At 46.1% G+C, this 26686-nt stretch overlaps 1 protein-coding gene across 1 annotated transcript in view; it reads left to right on the top strand.

The window, feature by feature from the left end:
• The window catches only part of LOC144486752 (uncharacterized), a gene marked incomplete at its 5' end in the record, with an annotated part of 241995 nt that overhangs the window by 27417 nt on the left and 187892 nt on the right, over nt 1-26686 (top strand). The window lies entirely within an intron of this gene.

The raw sequence follows: 26686 nt of genomic DNA, 5'->3' as shown, positions 1-26686 counted from the left end.
TATAGACCAGTGAGTCTAACCTCAGTGGTTGGTAAGTTGATGGAGCAGATCCTGAGAGGCAGGATTTATGAATATTTGGAGAGGTATAATATGATTAAGAATAGTCAGCATGGCTTTGTCAAAGGCAGATCATGCCTTACGAGCTTGATTGAATTTTTTGAGGATGCGACTAAACACATTGATGAAGGAAGAGCAGTAGATGTAGTATACATAGACTTCAGCAAGGCATTTGATAAGGTGCCCCATGCAAGGCGTATTGAGGAAGTGAGGGGGCATGGGATCCAAGGGGACATTGCTTTGTGGATCCAGAACTGGCTTGCCCACAGAAGGCAAAGAGTGGTTATAGATGGATGATATTCTGCATGGAGTGGAGTGCCCAGGGATCTGTTCTGGGACCCTTACTCTTTGTGATTTTTATAAATGACCTGGATGAGGAAGTGGAGGGATGGGTTGGTAAGTTTGCTGATGACACAAAGGTTGGAGGTGTTGTGGATAGTGTGGAGGGATGTCAGAAGTTGCAGCGAGACATTGATAGGATGCAAGACTGGGCGGAGAAGTGGCAGATGGAGTTCAACGCAGATAAGTGTGAGGTGGTTCATTTTGGCAGGTCAAATAGGATGGCGGAATATAATATTATTGGTAGGACTCTTGGCAGTGTGGAAGATCAGAAGGATCTTGGGGTCCGAGTTCATAGGACGCTCAAAGCAGCTGTGCAGGTTGAGGCTGTGGTTAAGAAGGCGTATGGTGAACTGGCCTTCATCAATCGAGGAATTGAGTTTAGGAGTCGTGAGATAATGTTGCAGCTCTATAGGACCCTGATCAGACCACACTTGGAGTACTGTGCTCAGTTCTGGTCGCCTCATTACAGGAAGGATGTGGAATCCATAGAAAGGGTGCAGAGGAGATTTACAAGGATGTTGCCTGGGCTGAGGAGCATGCCTTATGAGGATAGGTTGAGTGCGCTCGGCCTTTTCTCCTTGGAGAGACGAAGGATGAGGGGTGACCTGATAGAGGTGTATAAGATGTTGAGAGGTATTGATCGAGTGGACAGTCAGAGGCTTTTTCCTAGGGCTGAAATGGTTGCCACAAGAGGATACAGGTTTAAGGTGCTGGAGAGTAGGTACAGAGGAGATGTCAGGGGTAATTTTTTCACTCAGAGAGTGGTGGGTGCATGGAATGGGCTGCCAGCAATGGCGATGGAGGCGGATTCGATAGGGTCTTTTAAGAGACTTTTAGATAAGTACATGGAACTTAGTAAGATAGAGGGTTATAGGTAAGCCTAGTAATCGCTAAGGTCGGGACATGTTCGGCACAACTTTGTGGGCTGAAGGGCCTGTATTGTGCTGTAGGTTTTCTATGTTTCTATGTTTCTAACCAGGATCGGAATGCCACCCAGAATGATCCGATCTTGAGCCAAGTAACGGATCTTGTCCTGAGAGGGAGGTCGAGTAATAGAAACCACCCCGAGGTTTGGCCGTATATGTCCCGAAGATAGGAGTTGTCGGTATTGGATAGATGTTTAATATGGGATATGAGAGTCGTTACTCCTCATTATTAAGAGGAAAGGTGCTGGAACAGGTGCACCAAGGGTGCCTGGGGGTGGTGTGAATGAAGGAAACAGCAAGAATGTTGATGCACAAATTGAAATGAAAGTGGGATTGTGTGAATACTGTGCTTTGGTACGAAAGGTGCTGTCCTCGCCACCTCTGCTTGATTAGATTATGGCTTTCCAAGTATTCTGCTATTACTTCCTTTAACGATTGATCCCAACATAGCACAATGGTTAGCACTGCTGCATTACAATGGCAGGGACCTGGTTTCAATTTCAGCCTCAGGTGACAGTCTGTATGTAGTTTGCACTTCTCTCCCTGTGTCAGTGTGAGTTTCCTCGGAGTGCTCCGGTTTCCTCCCACACTCCAAAGATATGTAGGTTAGGTTGATTGGCCATAGTAAATTGACTCTTAGGGCCTGATTTTACCATCAAGTTGTGCCTGTTTTTGGGTGCCAAAACTTGGTAAAGTCGGGCATGCATTTAAATTGACTTAATGGGTTGCACGCCCAAACTTAACCGCACTTCCCCCTTTACCACTGCGTTCACCCGTCCAGATTTGTCACGAAACAGACATGGTCCACAAAGGTTTGATTTGGTCGCTCCAGCTTCTGAGGAGGTTATTCCGAGTGTCCGGCGGTTCTCTGCTTCAGATCGTTGGTGGGGGGGGAGGGAGGCGAGTCAGATGGCTCTCTGACTCAGATCGGTGGGGAGGGGGGTCAAAGGGGTGTAGGGGGTCGGGGGCAGGAGGGGCGGGGGGGAAGGAGGGGTCTGCTGCCACTCTGTGTGTGATCAGTGGGGGGGGGAGAGGGGGCTGCGGGGAATGGGGGGTCCGCTGCCACTCTACGTGTGATTAGTGGGGAGGGAGAGGGGAGGGGCCGGCGATCGGTCTGGGTGGTGGGTGGATGAGAGGATAAGAGGGTCAGTAATGTTGTGGGGGTGGGGCAATGACTTTTGGGGGAAGTGGGGAGGCATTATCCGGCCCGGAAGCGATGTGACAGGGGAGCATTGTTCTATCATGGAGGCGCCAATCGGAGCTGCAGGATTTCAGGCGCATTAAGCCCCACCCACAGGTTTGTGCAGCACTATTCAGATTCGCTGCTATTTTTTCAGGCAGAGTGCATACGGGAACGCCTGAGAACGGGTCTAAAAGTCGGATATGAAACACTCCCAGTTTCAAGTCCGCCCAGCACTGAGAATGAAAATGGTAAAATAGGGCCCTTAGTGACAGGGGGGAATCAGCATGGTAAATACATGGGGTTACGGGCATAGGGCCTGGGTGGGATTGTTGGTGATGCAGGCTCAATGGGCTAAATGGCCTCCTTCTGCATTGTGGGAGTTCTATGATTCTGTGATACCTGAACCTTACTAACTCATCAATACAAATATGGGGATTGGCCTTTGTTTTGATATGGGGAACTGATCTGTCCTGGATCTTAGTTTGAGGTGCAATTGGGACTGAGATTTTGTAGTGACTCAGAAATCCTGCCCACAGTTAGAGGGTGAGTTCTGTATTTGTGACGTGTCTGGCTGTCCTGATCTGGAGACTTCTAGGAGAGGCTGGACTGCATTGGTGGCTCGTGCTTTCAGCAATAAAGTGAAATGATGTCAACTGTTGTCACCTTCTTTGGTCTTCCTCTGATCTGTTCTTTTATCTCACTCATTTGCCTGTTATTGGATGTTCATTTTGTGCTCGGTAAATCCTCCCCTTCTCCACGACCCAGCTGAATGTCTCACTCAGCAGTTCACCACCCACAGAGATCATCAAGATGAAAAATGAGACATTGGATGAAATGCAAGAAACAACATTTCCTGGCGATGAATTGGGTGGATGTAAATTTTGTAAAGGAAGTGTTTCTTTCGATGATTTATGTAATAGAACATAGAACATTACAGCGCAGTACAGGCCCTTCGGCCCTCGATGTTGCGCCGACCAGTGGAACCAATCTAAAGCCCCTCTAATCTACACTATTCCAATATCATCCATATGTTTATCCAATAACCATTTGAATGCTCTTAATGTTGATGAGTCCACTACTGCTGCAGGCAGGGCATTCCACGCCCTTACTACTCTCTGAGTAAAGAACCTACCTCAAACATCTGTCCTATATCTCTCACCCCTCAATTTAAAGCTATGTCCCCTCGTGCTAGCCATCACCATCCGAGGAAAAAGGCTCTCACTATCCACCCTATCTAATCCTCTGATCGTCTTATATGTTCAGTTTAATTGTGTCTTACCTATAAAGGGTTGAAACTTCATGCTAGAATCAGTGGGCAAATTCTCCAACCATTCCCACCAATGGAATTTTCCGATCCCCAGGAGTTAACAAAACATCAGGTACCAATTGCAAACTGGTTTCCATCAAATGTTGATTTGTTGTTGACTTTTAAAGTGAGTGTGAACATTCTTGGGAAATTGTGAAAATGTCACTGTACATGTCAGAATCCGGGACTAAGAGTGACAATGATTGGATCAAATTACACAACACATAGCACAATATACACCTTCAGGCATATTGCTGGGTGAGTCTCATCCTCCAGGAAACAAATCATAATTCTGATCAAATCCATTTCTGCTATAAGTACTCACAGTTTGTCACAGACTTTACTGAAGCCTGAGGAGATCACACATCAGCACCTCATGAGATTCTGGTAAGCAGTCAGCTATGAATTGAAGTTTAGAATATGCTGAGGAGTTTTTAGCTATGGACTCAGGTTTATGCATGTGTTTTTGCCTCAATACATAGCTTAATAATGATCAGAGTTAGTAAAGGGACTGTGAGAGACCATCTGGCACAGTGATAGTGTCCCTATCTCTGGACCAGAAGCTTAGGGGTCGAGTCCAATGGCTGGACAATTTGGCCACAGAAGGTGCATTTAACGCAATTCAACAGGCTGATAATCAGCTCGGAAATCCTTCAACCACTTTCCCCCGATGATCCCCCAATGGGTAAAAAATATTGTGGGTTTGAAGATATGCAAGAGAGTAAGGAGACTTGAGATGGAGTTGGAGGATATATAAAGCAGGTATGAGCAAGCATGGTGTAATCAGTGGAGGTGAATTGGAGGGAAGAGGAGCAGGGGATTAAAGCGGGAGATTGAACCAACAAACATGGACATCTTGGGATCAAAAGGTATAAAATGAAGAGAAGCTCAATGATTTGTCATATTGCTTTGAGAAAAAGAAAGAGATGATCACAATCCCTGATTTCACTCAATATAAATAGATAAAGTCAACGTCTACAATTCCTTTCCTTGGGAGAGACTTCACTCAGTATAGATAGACAACTCAATGCCAACTATCCCACTCTCAAAGAGAGACTTCACTCAATATAGATAGATAAACACAATGCCTACTACCCTACTCCCGAGAGAGAGAAAGAGAGAGACTTCACTCAATATAGATCGATAAACTCAATGTCGACAATCCCACTCCCAGAGAGAGAGACCTCACTCAATATAGATAAATAACTCAATGTCTACTACCCCACTCCTAGAGAGACTTCACTCAAAATAGATAGGTAAACTCAATGTCTCCTACCCGACTCCCAGAGAGACTTCACTCAATATAGATAGATAAACTCAATGTCTACTACCCACTCCCAGAGAGAGAGAGACTTCACTCAATATAGATAAATAACTCAATGTCTCCTACCCCACTCCCAGAGAGAGAGAGACTTCACTCAATATAGATAGATAAACTCAATGTCTACTACCCACTCCCAGAGAGAGAGAGACTTCACTCAATATAGATAGATAAACTCAATGTCTACTACCCACTCCCAGAGAGAGAGAGACTTCACTCAATATAGATAGATAAACTCAATGTCTACTACCCACTCCCAGAGAGAGAGAGACTTCACTCAATATAGATAGATAAACTCAATGTCTACAATCCCACTCCCAGAGAGAGAGAGACTTCACTCAATATAGATAGATAAACTCAAACCATTTTCATTCTAAGTGCTGAATCTGGGCACAATTCAGATCCGACTTGGAAAACTGCTTTCAGGCGCCCCCATTCGCACTTAGCGTGAAAAAAAAATTGCGGGTCTGAATCGTGCTGTGGGCGGGGCTTATCACACCTGAAACGATCAGAGCGCTGAACTACACATGTGCAGTGAGAAAAAAATTTGGAAACACGCGCCCGTGTCAGATCGCTCCCAAGCCGCAGAATGCGGTGAAAGCGGCCCGGGAGCGAAAAGCGGGAGCAATGGCCTCCCAGATATCACTGTCCCCCTTATCCACCCACCCGCCCCCCGCGACCCAGACCAATCGTGACCCCCTGCCCCCTTCCCCCCCACTGATCGCCTGCAGAGTGGCAGCAGACCCCCCTGCCCCCCCACCCCTCCCCCCACCAGAGATACAGCTTACCCGCGTCCCTCCTCTCTCCCCCACTCCCCCCAGAGAATGATCTGGCCTCCCTTCCCCCCCCCCCCCCCCCCAGAGAATGAACATGGAACATTGCAGTGCAGTACAAAGAACAAAGAACAATACAGCACAGGAACAGGCCCTTCGGCCCTCCAAGCCCGTGCCGCTCCCTGGTCCAAACTAGACCATTCTTTTGTATCCCTCCATTCCCACTCCGTTCATATGGCTATCTAGATAAGTGTTAAACATTCCCAGTGTGTCTGCCTCCACCACCTTGCCTGGCAGCGCATTCCAGGCCCCCACCACCCTCTGTGTAAAATACATCCTTCTGATATCCGTGTTAAACCTCCCCCCCCGCTCACCTTGAACCTATGACCCCTCGTGAACGTCTATATATATAGCAGACCTACTCCCAGAGAGGGAGATTTCACTCAATATAGATAGATAACTTCAATGTCTACTACCCCACTCTCAGAGAGAGAGACTTCACTCTATATAGATAGATAAACACAATGTCTACAATCCCACTCCCAGAGAGAGGGAGACTTAACTCAATGTCGACAATGCTACTCACAATTTAAAACTCTCTCTGATTTTCATATCTCTGGAATTCTCACCAATACTTATTGTCTATTTTCCATTGCAGAATATTGCTCAGTACGATGAAGACTTTGTTGCTGATTCTAGGCTACCTGAGTAAGTAATATTCATTCTCAATGATGTATGCCCGTTGATCCATTTTGTGGGGTTGTCACAATATCTTTCTTGTTGTATTTAAAACTACTGTCCCCCTCAAGTAGCCAGACAAAGTCGCAGAGTGGTTTCAATCTCTCCTTTTTGTTCCACAGTATCTCATTCTAGAATTGACTCTCAACTGCCCCCAAAACTCAGGATGGGCATTAAACCCTGGCCAGCCAGTGATGTCCATATGCCACGAAAACATTTTTAAAAATGAAATAGCCTTTCCTATTAATTTTATCAAAAACTTTAGAGTTTCCTGCTGCAGTGAGAAAAAAAATGTCCTTTTGGATGGCACGGTGACACAGTGATTAGCCCTGCTGCCTCACAGCACCAGGAACCTGGGTTCGATTCCCAGCTTAGGTCACTGTCTGTGTGCAGTTTGCACATTCTCCCCATGCCTGTCTGGGTCTCCTCTGGGTGTTCCGGTTTCCTCCCACAGTCCAAAGACGTGTGGGGTTCGGTTGATTGGCCATGCTAAACTGACCCTAGTGTCAGGGGGATTAGCAGGGTGAATATGTGGGGTTGTGGGAATAGGACCCGGATGAGATTGTGGTCACTGCAGGCTCAATGGGCAAAATGACCTCCTTCTGCACTGTAGGGATTCTATGATCTATTCCATGAATTTTCCTTTTTGTGATGCCAGTTGTGTCAGGAATAAATCTTCCGATCTGACAAGGGGTTCTAACCCAAGATCAATCCAACACAGGGTTTGTCATGATCATTTCAACTATCCCAAATTTTAATCAACGATTACAATTTTAAAAATCTTGTTCTCACATAAGTGAATTTATATCCGGTTTTAAATTCCCAGATGTTTCTCAAAATATCCTGGAATCATGCTTGTGGCCATTGAAACGGGTGGCACGGTGGCACAGTGGGTTAGCACTGCTGTCGCCCAGCGCCAGGGACCTGGGTTCAATTTCCGGCTCGGGTCACTGTCTGTGTGGAGTCTGCACGTTCTCCCCGTGTCTGCGTGGGTTTCCTCCGGGTGCTCCGGTTTCCTCCCACAGTCCAAAGATGTGCAGGTTAGATTGATTAGCCATGCTAAATTGACCCTAGTGTCGGGGGGAATTGGCAGGGTGGATATGTGGAGTTGCGGGAGTGGGGCTTGGGTGGGATTGTGGTCGGTGCAGATTCGATGAGCCGAATGGCCTCCTTCTGTACTGTAGGGATTCTATGAAACATGAATTCAGGTTCATAACCTATGAAAATAAACTTAATCAATTACACTTCCTTTTTTAAAAATCTGACTTAAATCACAAAATATGGTCACAAAATTATACGGAAAACATTAAAGCTTGAAACATATAACCCATCCAGGAAGAGAAGGTGTTACAGGCTAATAGGCTGGAGGAAGTAGATGTTCAGAGGGAGGATGTATTAGCAGTTTTGAATAAACTGAAGGTCGATAAGTCCCCTGGGCCTGATGAAATATATCCTAGGATTCTTTGGGAGGCAAGGGAAGAGATTGCAGAGCCTTTGGCTTTGATCTTTGGGTCCTCACTGTCCACGGGGATGGTGCCAGAGGACTGGAGAGTGGCGAGTGTTGTTCCTCTGTTTAAGAAAGGGAATAGAAATGACCCTGGTAATTATAGGCCGGTTAGTCTTACTTCGGTGGTTGGTAAGTTGGTGGAAAAGGTCCTGAGGGATGGGATTTACGACCATTTAGAAAGATGCGGATTAATCCGGGATAGTCAGCACGGATTCATGAAGGGAAGTCATGCCTCACAAATTTGATAGAATTTTTTGAGGAGGTAACTAAGTGTGTTGATGAAGGTAGGAGCTGTTGATGTCATATACATGGATTTTAGTAAGGCGTTTGATAAGGTGTGGGATAAAGGGAAAGTTGGCCGATTGGATAGGTAACTGGCTATCTGATCGAAGACAGAGGGTGGTGGTGGATGGAAAATTTTCGGACTGGAGGCAGGTTGCTAGCGGAGTGCCATAGGGATCAGTGCTTGGTCCTCTGCTATTTGTCATTTTTATTAATGACCCAGAGGAGGGGCTGAAGGGTGGATCAGTAAATTTGCTGATGACACCAAGATTGGTGGTGTTGTGGATGAGATGGAGGGCTGTTGTAGACTGCAAAGAGACATAGATAGGATGCAGAGCTGGGCTGAAAAATGGCAGATGGAGTTTAACCCTGATAAATGTGAGGTGATTCATTTTGGTAGGACAAATTTAAATGTGGATAACAGGGTCAAAGGTAGAGTTCTGAAGACTGTGGAGGAACAGAGAGATCTTGGGTCCATATCCACAGACCTCTGAAGGTTGCCACTCAAGTGGATAGAGCTGTGAAGAAGGCCTATAGTGTGTTAGCTTTTATTAACAGGGGGTTGGAGTTTAAGAGCCGTGGGGTTATGCTGCAACTGTACAGGACCTTGGTGAGACCACATTTGGAATATTGTGTGCAGTTCTGGTCACCTCACTATAAGAAGGATGTGGAAGCGCTGGAAAGAGTGCAGAGGAGATTTACCAGGATGCTGCCTGGTTTGGAGGGTAGGTATTATGAGGAAAGTTTGAGGGAGCTAGGGCTGTTCTCTCTGGAGCGGAGGAGGTTGAGGGGAGACTTTATAGAGGTTTATAAAATGATGAAGGGGATAGATGGAGTGAATGTTCAAAGACTATTTCCTCGGGTGGATGGAGCTATTACAAGGGGGCATAACTATAGGGTTCATGGTGGGAGATATAGGAAGGATGTCCGAGGTAGGTTCTTTACGCAGAGAGTGGTTGGGGTGTGGAATGGACTGCCTGCAGTGATAGTGGAGTCAGACACTTTAGGAACATTTCAGCGGTTATTGGATAGGCACATGGAGCACACCAGGATGATGGGGAGTGGGATAGCTTGATCTTGGTTTCAGATAAAGCTCGGCACAATATTGTGGACCGAAGGGCCTGTTCTGTGCTGTACTGTTCTATACACAAGCAGAGAAACTTAGCACACACTTTTAAGCAACAATGAATTACAGAAGCATTCTTGTGGTTCTGTTTTTAACCTTCTAAATTCTTGTAATTAAAAACCCATAATGTTATCTCCCTCGATGGAAAAACCTTGAGTTCAAAACCAAAGTTATCAAATTTACAAATGTCCAGGTAAACCAACCAGAAGTCATAGTGTCATAGAGTCAAAGAGGTTTACAGCATGGAAACAGGCCATTCGGCCCAACCTGTCCATGCCGCCTTTTTTTTAAACCCCTAAGCTAATCCCAATTGCCCACATTTGGCCCATATCCCTCTATACCCATCGTACCCATGTAACTATCTAAATGCTTTTTAAAAGATAAAATTGTACCCGCCTCTACTACTACCTCTGGCAGCTTGTTCCAGACACTCACCACCCTCTGTGTGAAAAAACTGCCCCTCTGGACACTTTTGTATCTCTCCCCTCTCACCTTAAACCTATGCCCTCTAGTTTTAGACTCCCCTACCTTTGGGAAAAGATATTGACTATCTACCTTATCTGTGCCCCTCATTATTTTATAGACCTCTATAAGGTCACCCCTCAGCCTCCTACGCTCCAGAGAAAAAAGTCACAGTCTATCCAGCCTCTCCTTATAACTCAATCCATCAAGTCCCGATAGCATCCTAGTAAATCTTTTCTGCACTCTTACTTTTCCTTACTTTTATAACTGTAATTCAAGTTTCCAACTCACCCTTGCTCTGGACAGATATTGGTTACATTTTTCTGCAGCTGTGGCGACCTGCACTGCATTAGGAATCTTGATTTAAGAGAGAGCTTGTCTTTCTCAGATTTGTTTTAAAAAAGCTCCCAGCATTTTTATGGCTTCTCCTCCCTCGTCAGTAATAAATTCCAGTTCTGCCTTTTCAGCCGTCTCCTTGTTGACATTCACCTTCTTGGATTTTGCCGTGGCCCATGGTCTTGTTAACCATTCCGCCCTCACGGTTCTTTTGACAAAATCCCTAGGGTGTCCCCCTTTTCTTTCACCATTTCACTCCCTTTGTCTGGTCCAGTTTACTTTGGCTTCAGATTTCACTCTTTATATTGACTACAATTGGTTAACAACAGCATCCAGCTGTTAATATAGAACATACTCACCGGACCAAGATGTTGTCACAGTTTTTTCTGGCCAGAGCAAGCCCCATTCCATTGCCAATCTGTTATGTTTTTCTTGTGATATTTAAAACTATCATTTCCCCTTAGGTAGCCAGACAAAGTCACGGAGTGGTTTCAAGATGATCTATTGAGAAACTCCAGTGCTTTAGGACTCTGAATAAGTCTCTCAGACCAGTCAGGGTGCAGAATTCAGAAATACACAAGCAATTATAGTTTCAAATTCAATGACAAATAATGAGCAAATACCAATAAAAGTACAGGAGCTATCTCTATCCACTTGCAGTTATTGATTAAGGTTACATCATGCATACGTAAGAGTGTAGTGTCCAATTAAAACTTGTGCATGTTATATCATCAAGAAATGATAGCTATATCTCTGGCCAATGGTCTATAAACCTTCTTTTCCATTGTTCCTTGTTCTAATGGGCAAACATGAGCTGAAGCTGCACATCAATTCAATGGTTCATGACTCTTATCTGGGTCTGCTTTAATTAAGACCTGTGCTTTTCACATAGCTTCCCCTCTGTGACTGAGATACAGCTTACAGCTTGTGTGATTTTTAAACTTGTGAGATTATTAACCCTTTCACTCCACATAAGTAGTTGTGTTATTTTGTTATCTTCCCGAAAAACCTGCAGATGTGTCACCTTAGAGATGTGACAAAGGAATCAGATATGTAAGAGAGAAAAGGGTGTTTGGAAAGTTTTAATTTTGAATTTGAGGATGATCAAGAGAGTTTACACAGTCATCTAAGTCAGAGAGTTTGCCCGGGGAGCTGACTGAGGTGCTAACTTTGGAAATTCTTCCTTCTGAACAAACTGCTGCTTTTTATTCTTTTTCTTTTCATTTCAGTAGCTCTTTTATCTTTAAACCATAAGATTATAACTCAACATTTGTTTCCCCAGTTAGTTAGCTATTTGACTTATCAAATCAACAAGTAACGTGAGACAGACATGTGTTGTCCATGACTACATGTGGGAATGTGTGGAAAACATCAGAATCACGGACAGCCAGAAAAAGCAACTTGTGCTCAGAGTTGCTGAGCTGGAGTCTGAGTTGCAAACATTGCGAAGGGGAAGAGTTCTCTGGACACTCTGTTCCAGGAATCAGAAGCTAACAGTGGGTCCATGGTCAGGAAAAGGACGATGTGGCTGCAGGTCAGAAAGGGACGAGGAATGAGCACATAGTGATGGAGGAGCCTCAGCCCCTGACTCTGTCCATTGGGTACAAGCTGCTTGTTACCTGTGTGGATGAGAAGCAGGGTGGGCAAGTAGAATGACCCTGGCATCAAGGTGAAGGATGCCATTTCCAGTGAACGGAGAGTAAGAAGCTTCATGATAGGAGACAGTATGGTCAGGGGCGTAGATACCGGACTTTGCAGCCAAAATCCTGAGTCTGTCCAGGGCTGGGGTTCAAGACTTCGTATAGAAACATAGAAGCAGCAGTAGACCATTCGGCCCTTTGAGCCTGCTCCCCCATTCTTTTTGATCATGGCGGATGTCGAAATCTTGACTTCTGAGTTTGACTTCAACACAAACACACATTAACACAAGATACTTAACCGACAGATTGTCTTTAGTTTACTTGCTAGCAAGGGCAGGGGGTTTGACGCAATGGGTCAAAAAAACCAGTCCCCCAAGAAAATCATCCTGGTTTATACAATTCTACAGCTCACAATCAGCTGGACACAATCCAATCAAAAGTGTTACAAATGACATACATTATGTATTGATCCAATAGAATGAAATACTGAACAACCCTGATCTATGTGACCATGATACCTCTTGGGATACCCCAATATATCATCTCTAAGCCTTGGTGAACTATCCTTTAGTCACTTAGTCAGACATCATGTCTCTATTTTGATAGCAGCCTCTCAAAGCATCTTCACTAAAACAGTCTCACATGGGCATCCTTCACTTGATAAAAGGGGCCTTAGTATTTTATGGCCTTGTCAGAGAAGTTAACTGAATCTCTGTTTTAATTAGAAACTGTGAAGGCCGCTTCATTAAAACTCACTCGTGCATCAGTTGTTTCTGATAAGTTGTCTGGTGAGGCAATTAAGTGCCCTTTATGGCCTTGTGATTCCAACAGTTGAGTGCTTTAAAGGAATGTATTTAACTCCTATTTAGTATCATAGGGCACTCTGTAACTGTTCACAAGTTAAACAACCTTTGTTTAACTTCTAAAAATGTATAGAAGATATATTTATAAGTGTGGACTAATTAAAGGTATTGCATGTACCTTTAAAACTACAAAGTATTTAAAACACCTAATTACATAAGAACATAAGAACTAGGAGCAGGAGTAGGCCATCTGGCCCCTCGAGTGTCCTCCGCCATTCAATAAGATCATGGCTGATCTTTTTGTGGACTCAGCTCCACTTACCCGCCCGCTCACCTTTACTGTTTTTCTGTAATTCCTTTACTGTTCAAAAAATTATTTATAGAATCATAGAAACCCTACAGTACAGAAAAAGGCCATTCGGCCCATCGAGTCTGCAGCGAACCATAATCCCACACAGGACCTACCCCCATATCCCTACATATTTACCCACTAATCCCTCTGGCCTATGCATCCCAGGACACTAAGGGCAATTTTTAGCATGGCCAATCAACCTAACCCGCACATCTTTGGACTGTGGGAGGAACCCGGAGCACCCGGAGGAAACCCACGCAGACACAAGGGGAATGTGCAAACTCCACACAGACAGTGACCCAAGCCGGGAATAGAACTCAGGTCCCTGGACCTGTGAAGCAGCAGTGCTAACCACTGTGCTACCCTGCCGCCCATCCTTGCTTTAAAAACATCCTTGCCTTATCCTTCCCTATCCTTGCCTTAAAAACATTCAATGAGGTAGCCTCAACTGCTTCACTGGGCAGGGAATTCCACAGATTCACAACCCTTTGTGTGAAGGAGTTCCTCCTCAACTCAGTCCTAAATCTGCTCCCCCTTATTTTGAAGCTATGCCCCTAGTTCTAGTTTCACCCACCAGTGGAAACAACTTCCCTGCTTCTATCTTATCTATTCCCTTCATAATCTTATATGTTTCTATAAGGTCTCCCCTCATTCTTCTGAATTCCAGTGAGTATAGCCCCAGTCTACAAAGAACAAAGAAAATTACAGCACAGGAAATGGCCCTTCAGCCCTCCAAGCCTGCACCAACCATGCTGCCAGACTTAACTAAAACCCCCTACCCCCTATTCCCATCCTATTCATGTATTTGTCTCTCTATTCCATTCTATTCATGTATTTGTCCAGATGCCCCTTAAAAGTCACTACTGTATCCGCTTCCACTACCTCCCCCTGCAATGAGTTCCAGGCACCCACCACCCTCTGTGTAAAAAATATGCCTCGTACATCTCCTTTCAACCCTGTCCTTTGCACCTTAAATCTGTGCTCCCTAGTAATTGACTCTTCCACCCTGGGAAAAAGCTTCTGACTATCCACTCTGTCCAAGCCTCTCATAATCTTGTAGACTTCTATCAGTCACCCCTCAACCTCCGTCGTTCCATTGAGAACAAACCAAGTTTCTCCAACCTCTCCTCATAGCTAATGCCCTCCATACCAGACAACATCCTGGTATATCTTTTCTGCACCCTCTCCAAAGCCTCCACATCCTTCTGGTAGTGTGGCGACCAGAATTGAACACTATATTCTAAGTGCGGCCTAACTAAGGTTCTATAAAGCTGCAACATGACTTGCCAATTTTTAAACTCAATGCCCTGGCCAATGAAGGCAAGCATGCCGTATGCCTTCTTGACTAACTTCTCCACCTGCATTGCCACTGTCAGTGACCTGTGTACCTGTACATCCAGATCTCTTTGCCTATCAATACTCTTAAGGGTTCTGCCATTTACTATATATTTCCTATCTGTATTAGGCCTTCCAAAATGCATTGCCTCACATTTGTCCGGATTAAACTCCATCTGCCATCTCTCCGCTCAAGTCTCCAACCGATCTATATCCTGTTGTATCCTCTGATGGTCCTCATCGCTATTCGCAAATCCACCAATCCTTGTGTCGTCCACAAACTTACGAATCAAACCAGTTACATTTTCCTCCAAATCATTTGTATATATTACAAACAGCAAAGGTCTCAGTACTGATCCCTGAGCAACGACACTTGTCACAGCCCTCCATTCAGAAATGCACCCTTTCCACTTCTACCCTCTGTCTTCTTTGACCAAGCCAGTTTTGTATCCATCTTGCCAGCTCACCTCTGATCCCATGCGATTTCACCTTCTGCACCAGTCTGCCATGAGGGACTTTGTCAAAGGCCTTCCTGAAGTCCATGTAGACAACATCCATTGCCCTACCCTCATCAATCATCTTTGTCACTCATCTACTCCCTTTTCCCCAGGGTGGAAGAGTCAATTACTAGGGGGCATAGGTTTAAGGTGTGAGGGGCAAGGTTTAAAGGAGATGTACAAGGCAGATCTTTTACACAGGGAGTAGTGGGTGCCTAGAACTCATTGCCGGGGAGGTAGTGGAAGCGGATACGGCAGTGACTTTTAAGGGGCGTCTTGACAAGTACATGAATAGATGGGTTTAGAGGGATATGGTCCCCGGAAGGGTTTTAGTTCAGTCAGGCAGCATGGTCGGTGAAGGCTTGGAGGGCCGAAGGGCCTTCCTGTGCTGTAGTTTTCTTTGTTCTTTGTACTCAGTCTCTCTTCATAAGCCAACCCTCTCAACTCCGGAATCAACCTAGTGAATCTCCTCTGCATCCCCTCCAGTGCTAGTATAGCCTTTCTCAAGTAAGGAGACCAAAACTGTACACAGTACTCCAGGTGTGGCCTCACCAGCACCTTAGAAAAACCTACAAAAGGTTCGGGGAACTAGGTACTGTTAGAAATCTAGATGAGTATACGACTAGTAGGAAGGAACTTAAGAGGGAAATTAGAAGAGCAAGAAGGGGTCATGAGAAGGCCTTGGCAGACAGGATAAAGGAAAACCCCAAGGCATTCTACAAGTATGTTAGGAGCAAGAAGATAAGATGGGAAAGATTTATGAACATCTGGAGAGGAATAGTGTGATCAGAAATAGCCAGCATGGCTTTGTCCGAGGCAGATCATGCCTTACGAGCCTAATTGAATTTTTTAAAGATGTAACTAGACACATAGATGAGGGAAGAGCAGTAGATGTAGTTTATATGGATTTCAGCAAGACGTTTGATAAGGTGCCCCATGCAAGGCTTATGCAGAAAGTGAATGGGCATGGGATACAAGGGGACATTGCCTTGTGGATTCAGAACTGTCTTGCCCACAGAAGGCAAAGAGTGGTTGTAGATGGGTCTTTTTCAGCATGGAGGTCAGTCACCAGTGGAGTGCACCAGGGATCTGTTCTGGGACCCTTGCTCTTTGTGATTTTTATAAGTGACCTGGATGAGGAAGTGGAAGGATGGGTTGGCAAGTTTGCTGATGACACGAAGGTTGGTGGGGTTGTGAATAGTGTAGAGGGATGTCAGCAGTTGCAACGAGACATAGATAAGATGCAAGACTGAGCGGAGAAGTGGCAGATGGACTTCAACCCAGATAAGTGTGTGGTGGTTCATTTTGGCAGGTCGAATAGGGTGAAAGAATATAATATTAAGGGTAAGACACTTGGCAGTGTGGAAGATCAGAAGGATCTTGGGGTCCGGGTTCATAGGACGCTCAAAGCAGCGTCGCAGGTAGAGGCTGTGGTTAAGAAGGCGTATGGAATACTGGTCTTCATCAATAGAGGAATTGTGTTTAGAAATCGGGAGATAATGCTGCAGCTGTATAGGACCCTGGTCAGACCCCACCTGGAGTACTGTGCCCAGTTCTGGTCGCCTCATCACAGAAAGGATGTGGAAGCAATAGGAAGGGTGCAGAGGAGATTTACAAGGATATTGCCTGGATTAAGTGGCATGCCTTATGAGGATAGGTTGAGAGAGCTAGATCTTTTCTCCTTGGAGAAGCGAAGGATGACAGGTGACTTGATAGAGGTGTATAAGATGTTGAGAGGTATTGATAGAGTGGATTCTCAGAGGCCTTTACCCAGGGCTGATATGGTTGCCACAAGAGATCACAGGTTTAAGGTGCTGGTGAATAGGTACAAAGGAGATGTTAGGGGTAAGTTTTTCACTCAGAGGGTGGTGGGTGCGTGGAATCGGCTGCCGGTAGTGGTGGTGGAGGCGAATTCGATGGGGTTTTTTAAGAGACGTTTGGATAGGTTCATGGACGTTCGTAACATAGAGGGTTATAGGTAAGCCTAGTAGGTAGGGACATGTTCGGCGCAACTTGTGGGCCGAAGGGCCTGTTTGTGCTGTATCTTTTCTATGTTCTGTGTTATACAGCTGCAACATAACCTCACTGTTTTTAAACTCCATCCCTCGAGCAAGAACAAAGAACAAAGAACAAAGAACAATACAGCACAGGAACAGGCCCTTCGGCCCTCCAAGCCCGCGCCGCTCCCTGGTCCAAACTAGACCATTCTTTTGTATCCCTCCATCCCCACTCCGTTCATATGGCTGTCTAGATAAGTCTTAAACGTTCCCAGTGTGTCCGCCTCCACCACCTTGCCTGGCAGCGCATTCCAGGCCCCCACCACCCTCTGTGTAAAATATGTCTGTCTGATATCTGTGTTAAACCTCCCCCCCTTCACCTTGAACCTATGACCCCTCGTGAACGTCACCACCGACCTGGGGAAAAGCTTCCCACCGTTCACCCTATCTATGCCTTTCATAATTTTATACACCTCTATTAAGTCTCCCCTCATCCTCCGTCTTTCCAGGGAGAACAACCCCAGTTTACCCAATCTCTCCTCGTAACTAAGCCCCTCCATACCAGGCAACATCCTGGTAAACCTCCTCTGTACTCTCTCCAAAGCCTCCAACGTCCTTCTGGTAGTGTGGCGACCAGAACTGGACGCAGTATTCCAGATGCGGCCAAACCAACGTTCTATACATCTGCAACATCAGACCCCAACTTTTATACTCTATGCCCCGTCCTATAAAGGCAAGCATGCCATATGCCTTCTTCACCACCTTCTCCACCTGTGTGACGTCACTTTCAAGGATCTGTGCAATGAAGGACAAAGTTCCATTTGCCTTCTTAGTTAGCTGCTGCACCTGCAAACCAACTCCTTGTGATTTTTGCACAAGGACACCCAGGTCCCTCTGCACAGCAGCATGCTGCAATTTGTTATCATTTAAATAATAGTTCATTTTGCTGTTATTCCTACCAAAATGGATGACCTCACATTTACCAACATTGTACTCCATCTGCCAGACCCTCGCCCACTCACTTAGACTATCTCTATCCCTTTGCAGACTTTCAGCGCCCTCTGCACACTTTGCTCTGCCACTCATCTTAGTGTCATCTGCGAATTTTGACAGACCACACTTGGTCCCCAATTCCAAATCATCTATGTAAGTCGTAAACAATTGCGGTCCCAACACTGATCCCTGAGGCACACCACTAGTCACTGATCGCCAACCAGAAAAACACTCATTGAGCCTCACTCTTTGCTTTCTGTTAGTTAACCAATTCTCTATCCATGCTAATACATTACACGTAACACCGTGCACCTTTATCTTGTGCAGCAGTCTTTGGTACGGCACCTTGTCAAATGCCTTCTGGAAATTCAGATACACCACATCCGCAAGTTCCCCATTGTCCACTGCACATGTAATGTTCTCAAGGAATTCCACCAAATTAGTCAAACATGACCTTCCCTTCATGAACCCATGCTACGTCTTACCAATGGGACAATTTATATCCAGATGTCTCGCTATTTCTTCCTTGATGAAAGATTCAAGCATTTTCCCTGCTACAGAAGTTAAGCTAACTGGCCTATAGTTACCCGCCTTTTGTCAACCTCCTTTTTTAAACAGTGGCGCCACATTTGCTGTTTTAAAATCTGTGGGGACCACTCCAGAGTCCAGCAAATTTTGGTAAATTACCACTCGTGCATTTGGTATTTCCTTGCCATCTCTTTTAATACACTGGGATGCATTCCAGCAGGGCCAGGAGACTTGTTAGTAATTACAATTACGAACAAACTTGCTCCCCATTGATTTAAAGTGAATCTACATCTAAGTTGATTAAACAAAAACCCTCACACTGCCTGGCAATCGCCCTTTATTTTATATCATTCTACACTGATCATCAAATTCAATATCCTGATCCCCTTCTTCCCCCCACATCCCTTGATCTCTTTAGCCCCAAGAGCTATATCTAGTTTCTTCTTCAAATCAGACAACGGTTTGGCCTCAACTACATTCTGTGGGAGTGAATTCCATACATTCACCACCCTCTGGGTGAAGAAATTTCTCCTCAACTCAGTTCTAAAAGGTTTCCCCCTTATCCTAAAATTATGACCCCTAGTTCTGGACTCCCCCACCATCAGGAACATTCTTTCTGAATCTACCCTGTCTGACCCTGTTAGAGTTTTATAAGTTTCTATGGGATCCCCTCACTCTTCTAAACACCAGTGCATAGAATCCTAACAGGCTTTGTCTCTCCTCATATGACAGACCTGCCATCCCAGGAATCATCCTGGTAAACCTTCGCTGCATTCCATAAATTATAGGAGCAGAATGAGGCCATTGAGCCCATCGAGCCTGTTCCGCCATTCAATCATAGCTGATATCTTTCTCAATCTCATTCTCCCGCCTTTTGCCTGTAACTTTTGATCCCCTTACCAATCAAGGACCTATGTATCTCAGCCTTCAATACACTCAATGAACTGGCCTCCATAGCCTTCTGTGGCAAAGAATTCCACACATTCACCACCGTCTGGCTGAAGAAATTCCTCCTCATCTCGGTTCTAAAGGGTTGTTCCTTTACTCTGAAGCTGTGCCCTTGGATCCTAGTATCTCCTACTAGTGGAAACATCTTCCCCACGTCCATTCTATCCAGGCCTTTCAGTATCCTGTAAGTTTTAATGAGATCCCCCCTCATCCTTCTGAACTCCATCGAGTACAGTTCCAGAGTTCTCAAGCATCAAGCTTTTCATTCCTGGGATCATTCTCGTGAAACTACCCTGGATTCTCTCCAAGGCCAGCACATCCTTCCTTAGGTGCGGGTCTCAAAATTGCTCACATAATTCCAAATGTGGTCTGACCGGAGCCTTATAAAACTTCAAGCCCCTGCTTTTGTGTTCTCGTCCTCTTAAAATGAATGTTAACATTGCATTTGCCTTCCTAACTACAAACTCAACCTGCAAGTTAGCATCAAGAGAACCCTGAGTTCCCTCTATAGCCAGGACATCCTTCCTCAGATAAGGAGACCAAAATTACGCACAATATTCCAGGTGTGGCCTCACCAATGTCCTATACAATTGCAGTAAAACATCTCTATTCCTACACTATACTTTTATGTTTCTCCCCATGGCCAGAGAGGAATCTGGAGTGGGAGGGGGAGGATCCAGTTATTGTGGTTTTTTTGGGAACCAAGGATACTTGGAGATTGGTTCTGTATGGAGGCATTTGTGCTCTGAAACGCTAGAAAGGTTGTTATCTGTTGATTGTTACCTGAACAACATGCCAATCTGGCACAGAGTGTGACAGATTTGTGCCTCAGGGTGGTGTGGGCATCAAGTGCCCAGGGGTAGGGAGCTGCACCTTTAGCATGGCTGGGGGCTACAGTCCTGCCAAAACCTACAACTGATGCATTAGTCTTTAAAAAAACAAGACACTGGGTGAGGCAGTGGAGGGAGGTGAGAGATTGGAGGGAGACGATGGATTAGAACATAGAACATAGAACATTACAGCGCAGTACAGGCCCTTCGGCCCTCGATGTTGCGCCGACCAGTGGAACCAATCTAAAGCCCCTCTAATCTACACTATTCCAATATCATCCATATGTTTATCCAATAACCATTTGAATGCTCTTAATGTTGATGAGTCCACTACTGCTGCAGGCAGGGCATTCCACGCCCTTACTACTCTCTGAGTAAAGAACCTACCTCGAATATCTGTCCTATATCTCTCACCCCTCAATTTAAAGCTATGTCCCCTCGTGTTAGCCATCACCATCCGAGGAAAAAGGCTCTCAATTTCCACCCTATCTAATCCTCTGATCATCTTGTATGCCTCTATTAAGTCACCTCTTAACCTTCTTCTCTCTAACGAAAACAACCTCAAGCCCCTCAGCCTTTCCTCATACGATTTTCCCACCATACCAGGCAACATCCTGGTAAATCTCCTCTGCACCCTTTCCAACACTTCCACATCTTTCCTATAATACGGCGACCAGAACTGTACACAATGCTCCAAATGCGGCCGCACCAGAGTTTTGTACAGTTGCAGCATGACCTCCTGGCTCCGAAACTCAATCCCTCTACCAATAAAAGCTAACACTCCGTATGCCTTCTTAACAACCTGGGTGCCAACTTTCAGGGATCTATGCACATGGACACCGAGATCTCTCTGTTCATCCACACCACCAAGTATCTTACCATTAGCCCAGTACTCTGTATTCCTGTTACTCCTTCCAAAGTGAATCACTTCACACTTTTCCGCATTAAACTCCATTTGCCACCTCTCAGCCCAGCTCTGCAGCTTACCTATGTCCCTCTGTAACCTGCCACTTCCCTCTGCACTGTCCACAACTCCACCGACTTTAGTGTCATCCGCAAATTTGCTAATCCATCCTTCCACGCCCTCATCCAGGTCATTAATAAAAATGACAAACAGCAGTGGCCCAAAACAGATCCTTGCGGTACACCACTAGTAACTGAACTCCAGGATGAATATTTCCCATCAACCACCACCCTCTGTTTTCTTACAGCAAGCCAATTCCTGATCCAAACCACTAAATCACCCTCAATCATTGGATTGGAAGGAGGCAAGTGAGTAGAGTGAGGCGAGGGGGTGGAGGGAGGTGAGTGGGTGGAGGAGGGCATGGGGATGGAGGGAGGTGAGTGGGGCAGCACAATAGCATAGTGGTTAGCACTGCTGCTTTACAGTGCCAGGGTCCCAGGTTCAATTCCGGCCTCGTGTCACTGTGCAGAGTCTGCACCTTCTCCCCGCTTTTGTGTGGGTTTTCTTCATTTTCCTCCCACAGATGCGCGGGTTCACTGGATTGGCCATGCTAAGTTGACCCCTAGTGTCAGGGGATTAACAGGGTAAATATGTGGGGTTATGGGAATAGGGCCTGGGTGGGATTGTGGTCAGTGCAGACTAGGTGGGTCAAATGGCCTCCTTCTGCACTGTAGGGATTCTATGATTCTACGATTCTATGGGTGGAGAAAGGTGAGGGATTGGAGGGAAGCGAGAGATTGGAGGAAGGTGAGGGAGTGGAGGAAGGGAAAATGCAGGATGTAGAGATTTGAGTAAAGGCGGGGTAAAGTGGGAGGGGCTGGGTTCAAGTGGCAGAGTGGGAGGGGCAGAGTGGGCGGGGCTGGGTTCAAGTGGCAGAGTGGGAGGGGCAGAGTGTGAGGAGCAGAGTGTGAGGGCAGAGTGTGAGGGGCCAAGTGTGAGGGGCAGAGTGTGAGGGGCAGAGTGTGAGGGGCAGAGTGTGAGGGGCAGAGTGTGAGGGGCAGAGTGGGAGAGGCAGAGTGGGAGAGGCTGGGTTCAAGGGCCAGAGTTCAAGAGGCAGAATTGAAGGGCAGAGTGGGAGGGGCAGAGTTGGGCACCGGAATTTTACCACCCCACCTGCCATGGAATCGAAGAGGACAATGGAAATGTCCGTTGACGTCGGGCAGGATTTTCCAGTCTCAGATTAAGCGAAGCCATAAAGTTACCCGCTGAGAGTTCAAAACTAAAACTGTCTCCGTGAATAATAATGAAAAGATCATTAGAAACCTCAATGTCGATTGTTCAAAAGATTCACAATAAGAAAATAATAATGGCACCAATTGAGAGAAATGGCTCTGATCTCCACAGGGAGAGTTCATTGGCTTGAGATGGGGCATCCGCCCCCCTCAGAGGGCTGAGCGCTCATTTCATTGGTCGGCAGCTCTCTAATCCCAGCAGCACCTGAAGCTGTGGGGCACAGAGCTGGAATTCTAAGTTGACCCCACACTGAATCCTGGGAGTCCAGGAGTAGGTAATGTGTCTCAGGGCTGGAAGAAGAACTGAAACCTGAGGGGTGGGCACAGGTGGTGGGGATGTTGCATGGTGGCAGAGTGGTTAGCACTGCTGCCTCACAGCGCCAGGGACCCGGGTTCAATTCCAGCCTCGGGTCACTGTATGTGTGGAGTTTGTACATTCTCCCCAGTGATCCATCTTCTTCCCATGGTCCAAAAATGTGCGAATTAGATGGATTGGCCATGCTAAATTGCCCCTTAGTGTCAGGGAGACTAGCAGGGTAAATACATGGGGTTATGGGGTTCGGGCCTGGGTGGGATGGTTGTCAATGCAGGCATGATGGACCGAATGGCCTCCTTCTGCACTGTAGGGATTCTATGATGTTGGAGGAGAAGCTGGTGGAGAGAACACCAACTGGGGACGGACCCTGTGAGGGTGTCACCTGATGTTGAAATAAGGTCCCCCACTTTTCTCACCCGAGGGCTGAACAAGCTGTCTCACCCCCTCCCCACTTCCCTCTTCCCCCCATGCATGACCTTGAACTCCACCCACCAGCCTGAACATTGCCACTGGCTGGGAAATGGTCCTTAAGTAATCATTGATTGGCCACTTAGGGAACTGAATAGGAGTGAGGGTGGGTGGAATGGCCTCGACTTTGCTTATCCCACTGTAAAATTGAGGAGAGATGGGGTGGACGACAGCCCAGTGGGAAGGACATTTGCGGAATTCTACAGGCAGTCACTCATCTCCTGGAAAGCCACCAACGGGGCAACATCCAATTCTGCCCCATGGTTCCATCGTGGCCAAGGTCAGGATATAAATATTCCAGAATACATCTGGAAAAGAAAGGTAGGATGGGAAAAGAGGAGTCAGAGTCTGAATAGGAATGGATAATGCAAGGGGATTAGTGTCAGTGTGTGCACAGCTGATTCATGTGTCTAGTGTGTGGCTGAATAGCGTGGAGATGTTTCCCATTTTTGTGTGCTACTTTGATTCTCATTCTCAGCCCAGACCATTGGCTAGTAGCAATGTGAAAGAGCGGGAGTCAAATGTATAAATCTCTCTGTGTCAGTACACAGCCTCTTCATTGGCAGATCCTCAGCTGTGTCTCCTCATGGTGACATATGGAAACAGCCCCAGGTTAAATCTTCAGAGGAACCCGAAGGAGCCTCAGGCCCCAGGACACGAGGTCACCGGCATATGGACACATCCTGATACTCATGAGCCAACCTCCCAGCTTTGGGTGGTTAGCTCCACTGCCTTGAGCATACTGTGGGAGAGTTGTAGGCTAAGGGAGTAAAACCGTGCCAACAAAACTCAGTAACAGTTTTAACAACACCAGGTTAAAGTCCAACAGGTTTATTTGGTAGCAAAAGCCACCAGCTTTCGGAGCGCTGCTGTTTCATCAGATGGAGTGGAAATCTGCTCTCAAACAGGGTTACTGTGTTTACCCCAGTCCAACGCCGGCATCTCCACATCAACAAAACTCAGTGGCAGACAGATATCTGAATGTATCATCCTTCCAGCAATGGCTGCAAGCAAGCTAATGCCACACACAGTTCATGGCATTCCGTTGGGCATAACCAGGATATTCAGGCAGCCCAGGCTTTTCAAAAATGTTGCCCAGTCTTGTGGGCTTTCCAGTTTTGCTGCAGAAGGCGGACATAACATTGGGACAGCGGCGATGAGTGATAAGGCCAACTCGATTGGCAGAGTGAATGGGTTCTTGTTGCAGGGCAATATCAGGGATCGTTTCTTTTATATTTTAATTTATGTGTCCGTTCATATTTTATTTAGTTTCAGTGTAATACATGCAGGGTACATAGAGCAAGCCCAGAGAGCCAGGCCTCACCAGAGGGAAGAAAAGGGTTAACACAGACAGCTGGAGGTCTGCTCCGCTGACAGATAATGATTAATATATGTTACCTACTCCTTACAATTGTAATGCGCAGAAGATCTTTCTGAGTTATCACGACAGTGGGAGAACCGGCATTGAGACAGCCAGGCTCCATACTGTCTAGGGAGATCATAGTCTTCTGGTAAACACGATCACCGAGCAGAGTGGGGGAGCAATTAACACATCATTGTAGATCGGTTGGGCAAACACAACACTTTGACATTATAATCGGGTAAACAGGAAGTGTCCAGAGAGATGATTAGCAGGGATGAACTGAACAATGTATTTGCATGATGAGATTAAATTATATGGAGAGCGTACAATGTACTTTTCTGTTACCAGGATGTTGCCCTGGTATGGAGGACATTAGCTATGAGGAGAGGTTGGAGAAACTTGGTTTGTTCTCACTGGAACGATGGAGGTTGAGGGGCAAACTGATAGAGGTCTACAAAATTATGAGGGGCATGGACAGAGTAGATAGTCAGAAGCTTTTTCCCAGGGTGAAAGAGTCATTTACTTGGGGGTATAGGTTTAAGCTGCGAGGGGCAAGGTTTAAAGGAGATGTATGAAGCAAGTTGTTTACACAGAGGGTGGTGAGTGCCTGGAAGTCACTGCCAGGGGAGGCAGTGGAAGCAGATACGATAGTGACTTTTAAGGGGCGTCTTGACAAATACATGTATCCAACTTGAGGAATTAGTACGATAATATAAAAATTTGCAACTCGGAAAAGTATAATAGCCTGTATGAATCTACAATGAGCAGAGGGAACTCGCAGCCGCCTGGGATTTCAGGCCCGAATTCATCTCTCCCTCATGCATGTGGAATAAAAACTTTTCTTGAAGTTCGACATGGTCTCCAAGGCTCCACTTGTTTTATTTCCCGGCTCAGGTCACTGTCTGTGTGGAGTTTGCACATTCTCCTCGTGTCTGCGTGGGTTTCCTCCGGGTGCTCCGGTTTCCTCCCACAGTCCAAAGATGTGCGGGTTAGGTTGATTGGCCAGGTTAAAAAAAATTGCCCCTTAGAATCCTAAGATGCGTAGGTTAGAGGGATTAGCGGGTAAAATATGTGGGGGTAGGGCCTGGGTGGGATTGTGGTCGGTGCAGACTCGATGGGCCGAATGGCCTCCTTCTGCACTGTAGGGTTTCTATGATTTCTATGATACAGTGCTATGGGCTGTCTCTGGTTGTGGGAGAGACCATCGTGCCCCAATGGTCAACCAGCACCTACCTCAGGTTAGGCAGTCACTGACTAGCAAGGCACAGTCTACCTGTTTCAATGGGCACTTAGAGCTTAGTCTCTGCTCAACAAATGGATGGAATTCCATTGCGCCAGGAAAAAAAAACAATTGAAAAAAAAAATGCCAACTCTTCGATAGGCAATGCAAACGTCAGGATCACAGGACTGATAGACAATTTGTAGCTTGCTAATCATTGCCCATAATGCAAACATGATGGACATGGAAATTGATAGGCTGAACATTGAGGTATCTTCCCTAGGAGAGACCCGGCTCAGCCAGAGTGGATCATGGAAAGGAAAACATGGGCGGAACGGTGGCACAATGGTTAGCACTGCTGCCTCACAGCTCCAGGGACCTGGGTTCGATTCCCGGCTTGGGTGAATGTCTGTTTGAAGCTTGCACATTCTCCCTGTGTCTGCTTGGGTTTCCTCCAGGTGCTCCGGTTTCCTCCCACAGTCCAAATATGTCCGGGTTAGGTTGATTGGCCATGCTAAATTGTCCTGCAGTGTCTCTGGATGTGTAGGTTCAAGGGATTGGCGGGGTAAATGTGTGGAGTTGTGAGGATAGATTCTGGGTGGGATTGCAGTGGGTGCAGACTCGATGGGCCGAAAGGCCTCCTTCTGCTCTGCAGGGTTTCTATGATTCCTAGGATTACACCTTCATCTGGCAGGGGAAGGGTTCAGAGAGAATATGTGAGCAAGGTGTAGGCTCCAATACAAGGAACTCAATAATAGATTCTCCCACAAATAGTTCAGAACGTGTTCTTGACATTCACCCTTTAACTCAAACATGAGGTCCTCCTGCCTCAGATGTTATGA

The sequence above is a fragment of the Mustelus asterias genome, unplaced genomic scaffold, assembly GCF_964213995.1.
Source record: "Mustelus asterias unplaced genomic scaffold, sMusAst1.hap1.1 HAP1_SCAFFOLD_448, whole genome shotgun sequence".
Taxonomy (NCBI): Eukaryota; Metazoa; Chordata; class Chondrichthyes; order Carcharhiniformes; family Triakidae; genus Mustelus; species Mustelus asterias.
The sequence above is the reverse complement of the archived record's forward strand: the minus strand, read 5'-3'. Positions and strand labels throughout refer to the sequence as shown.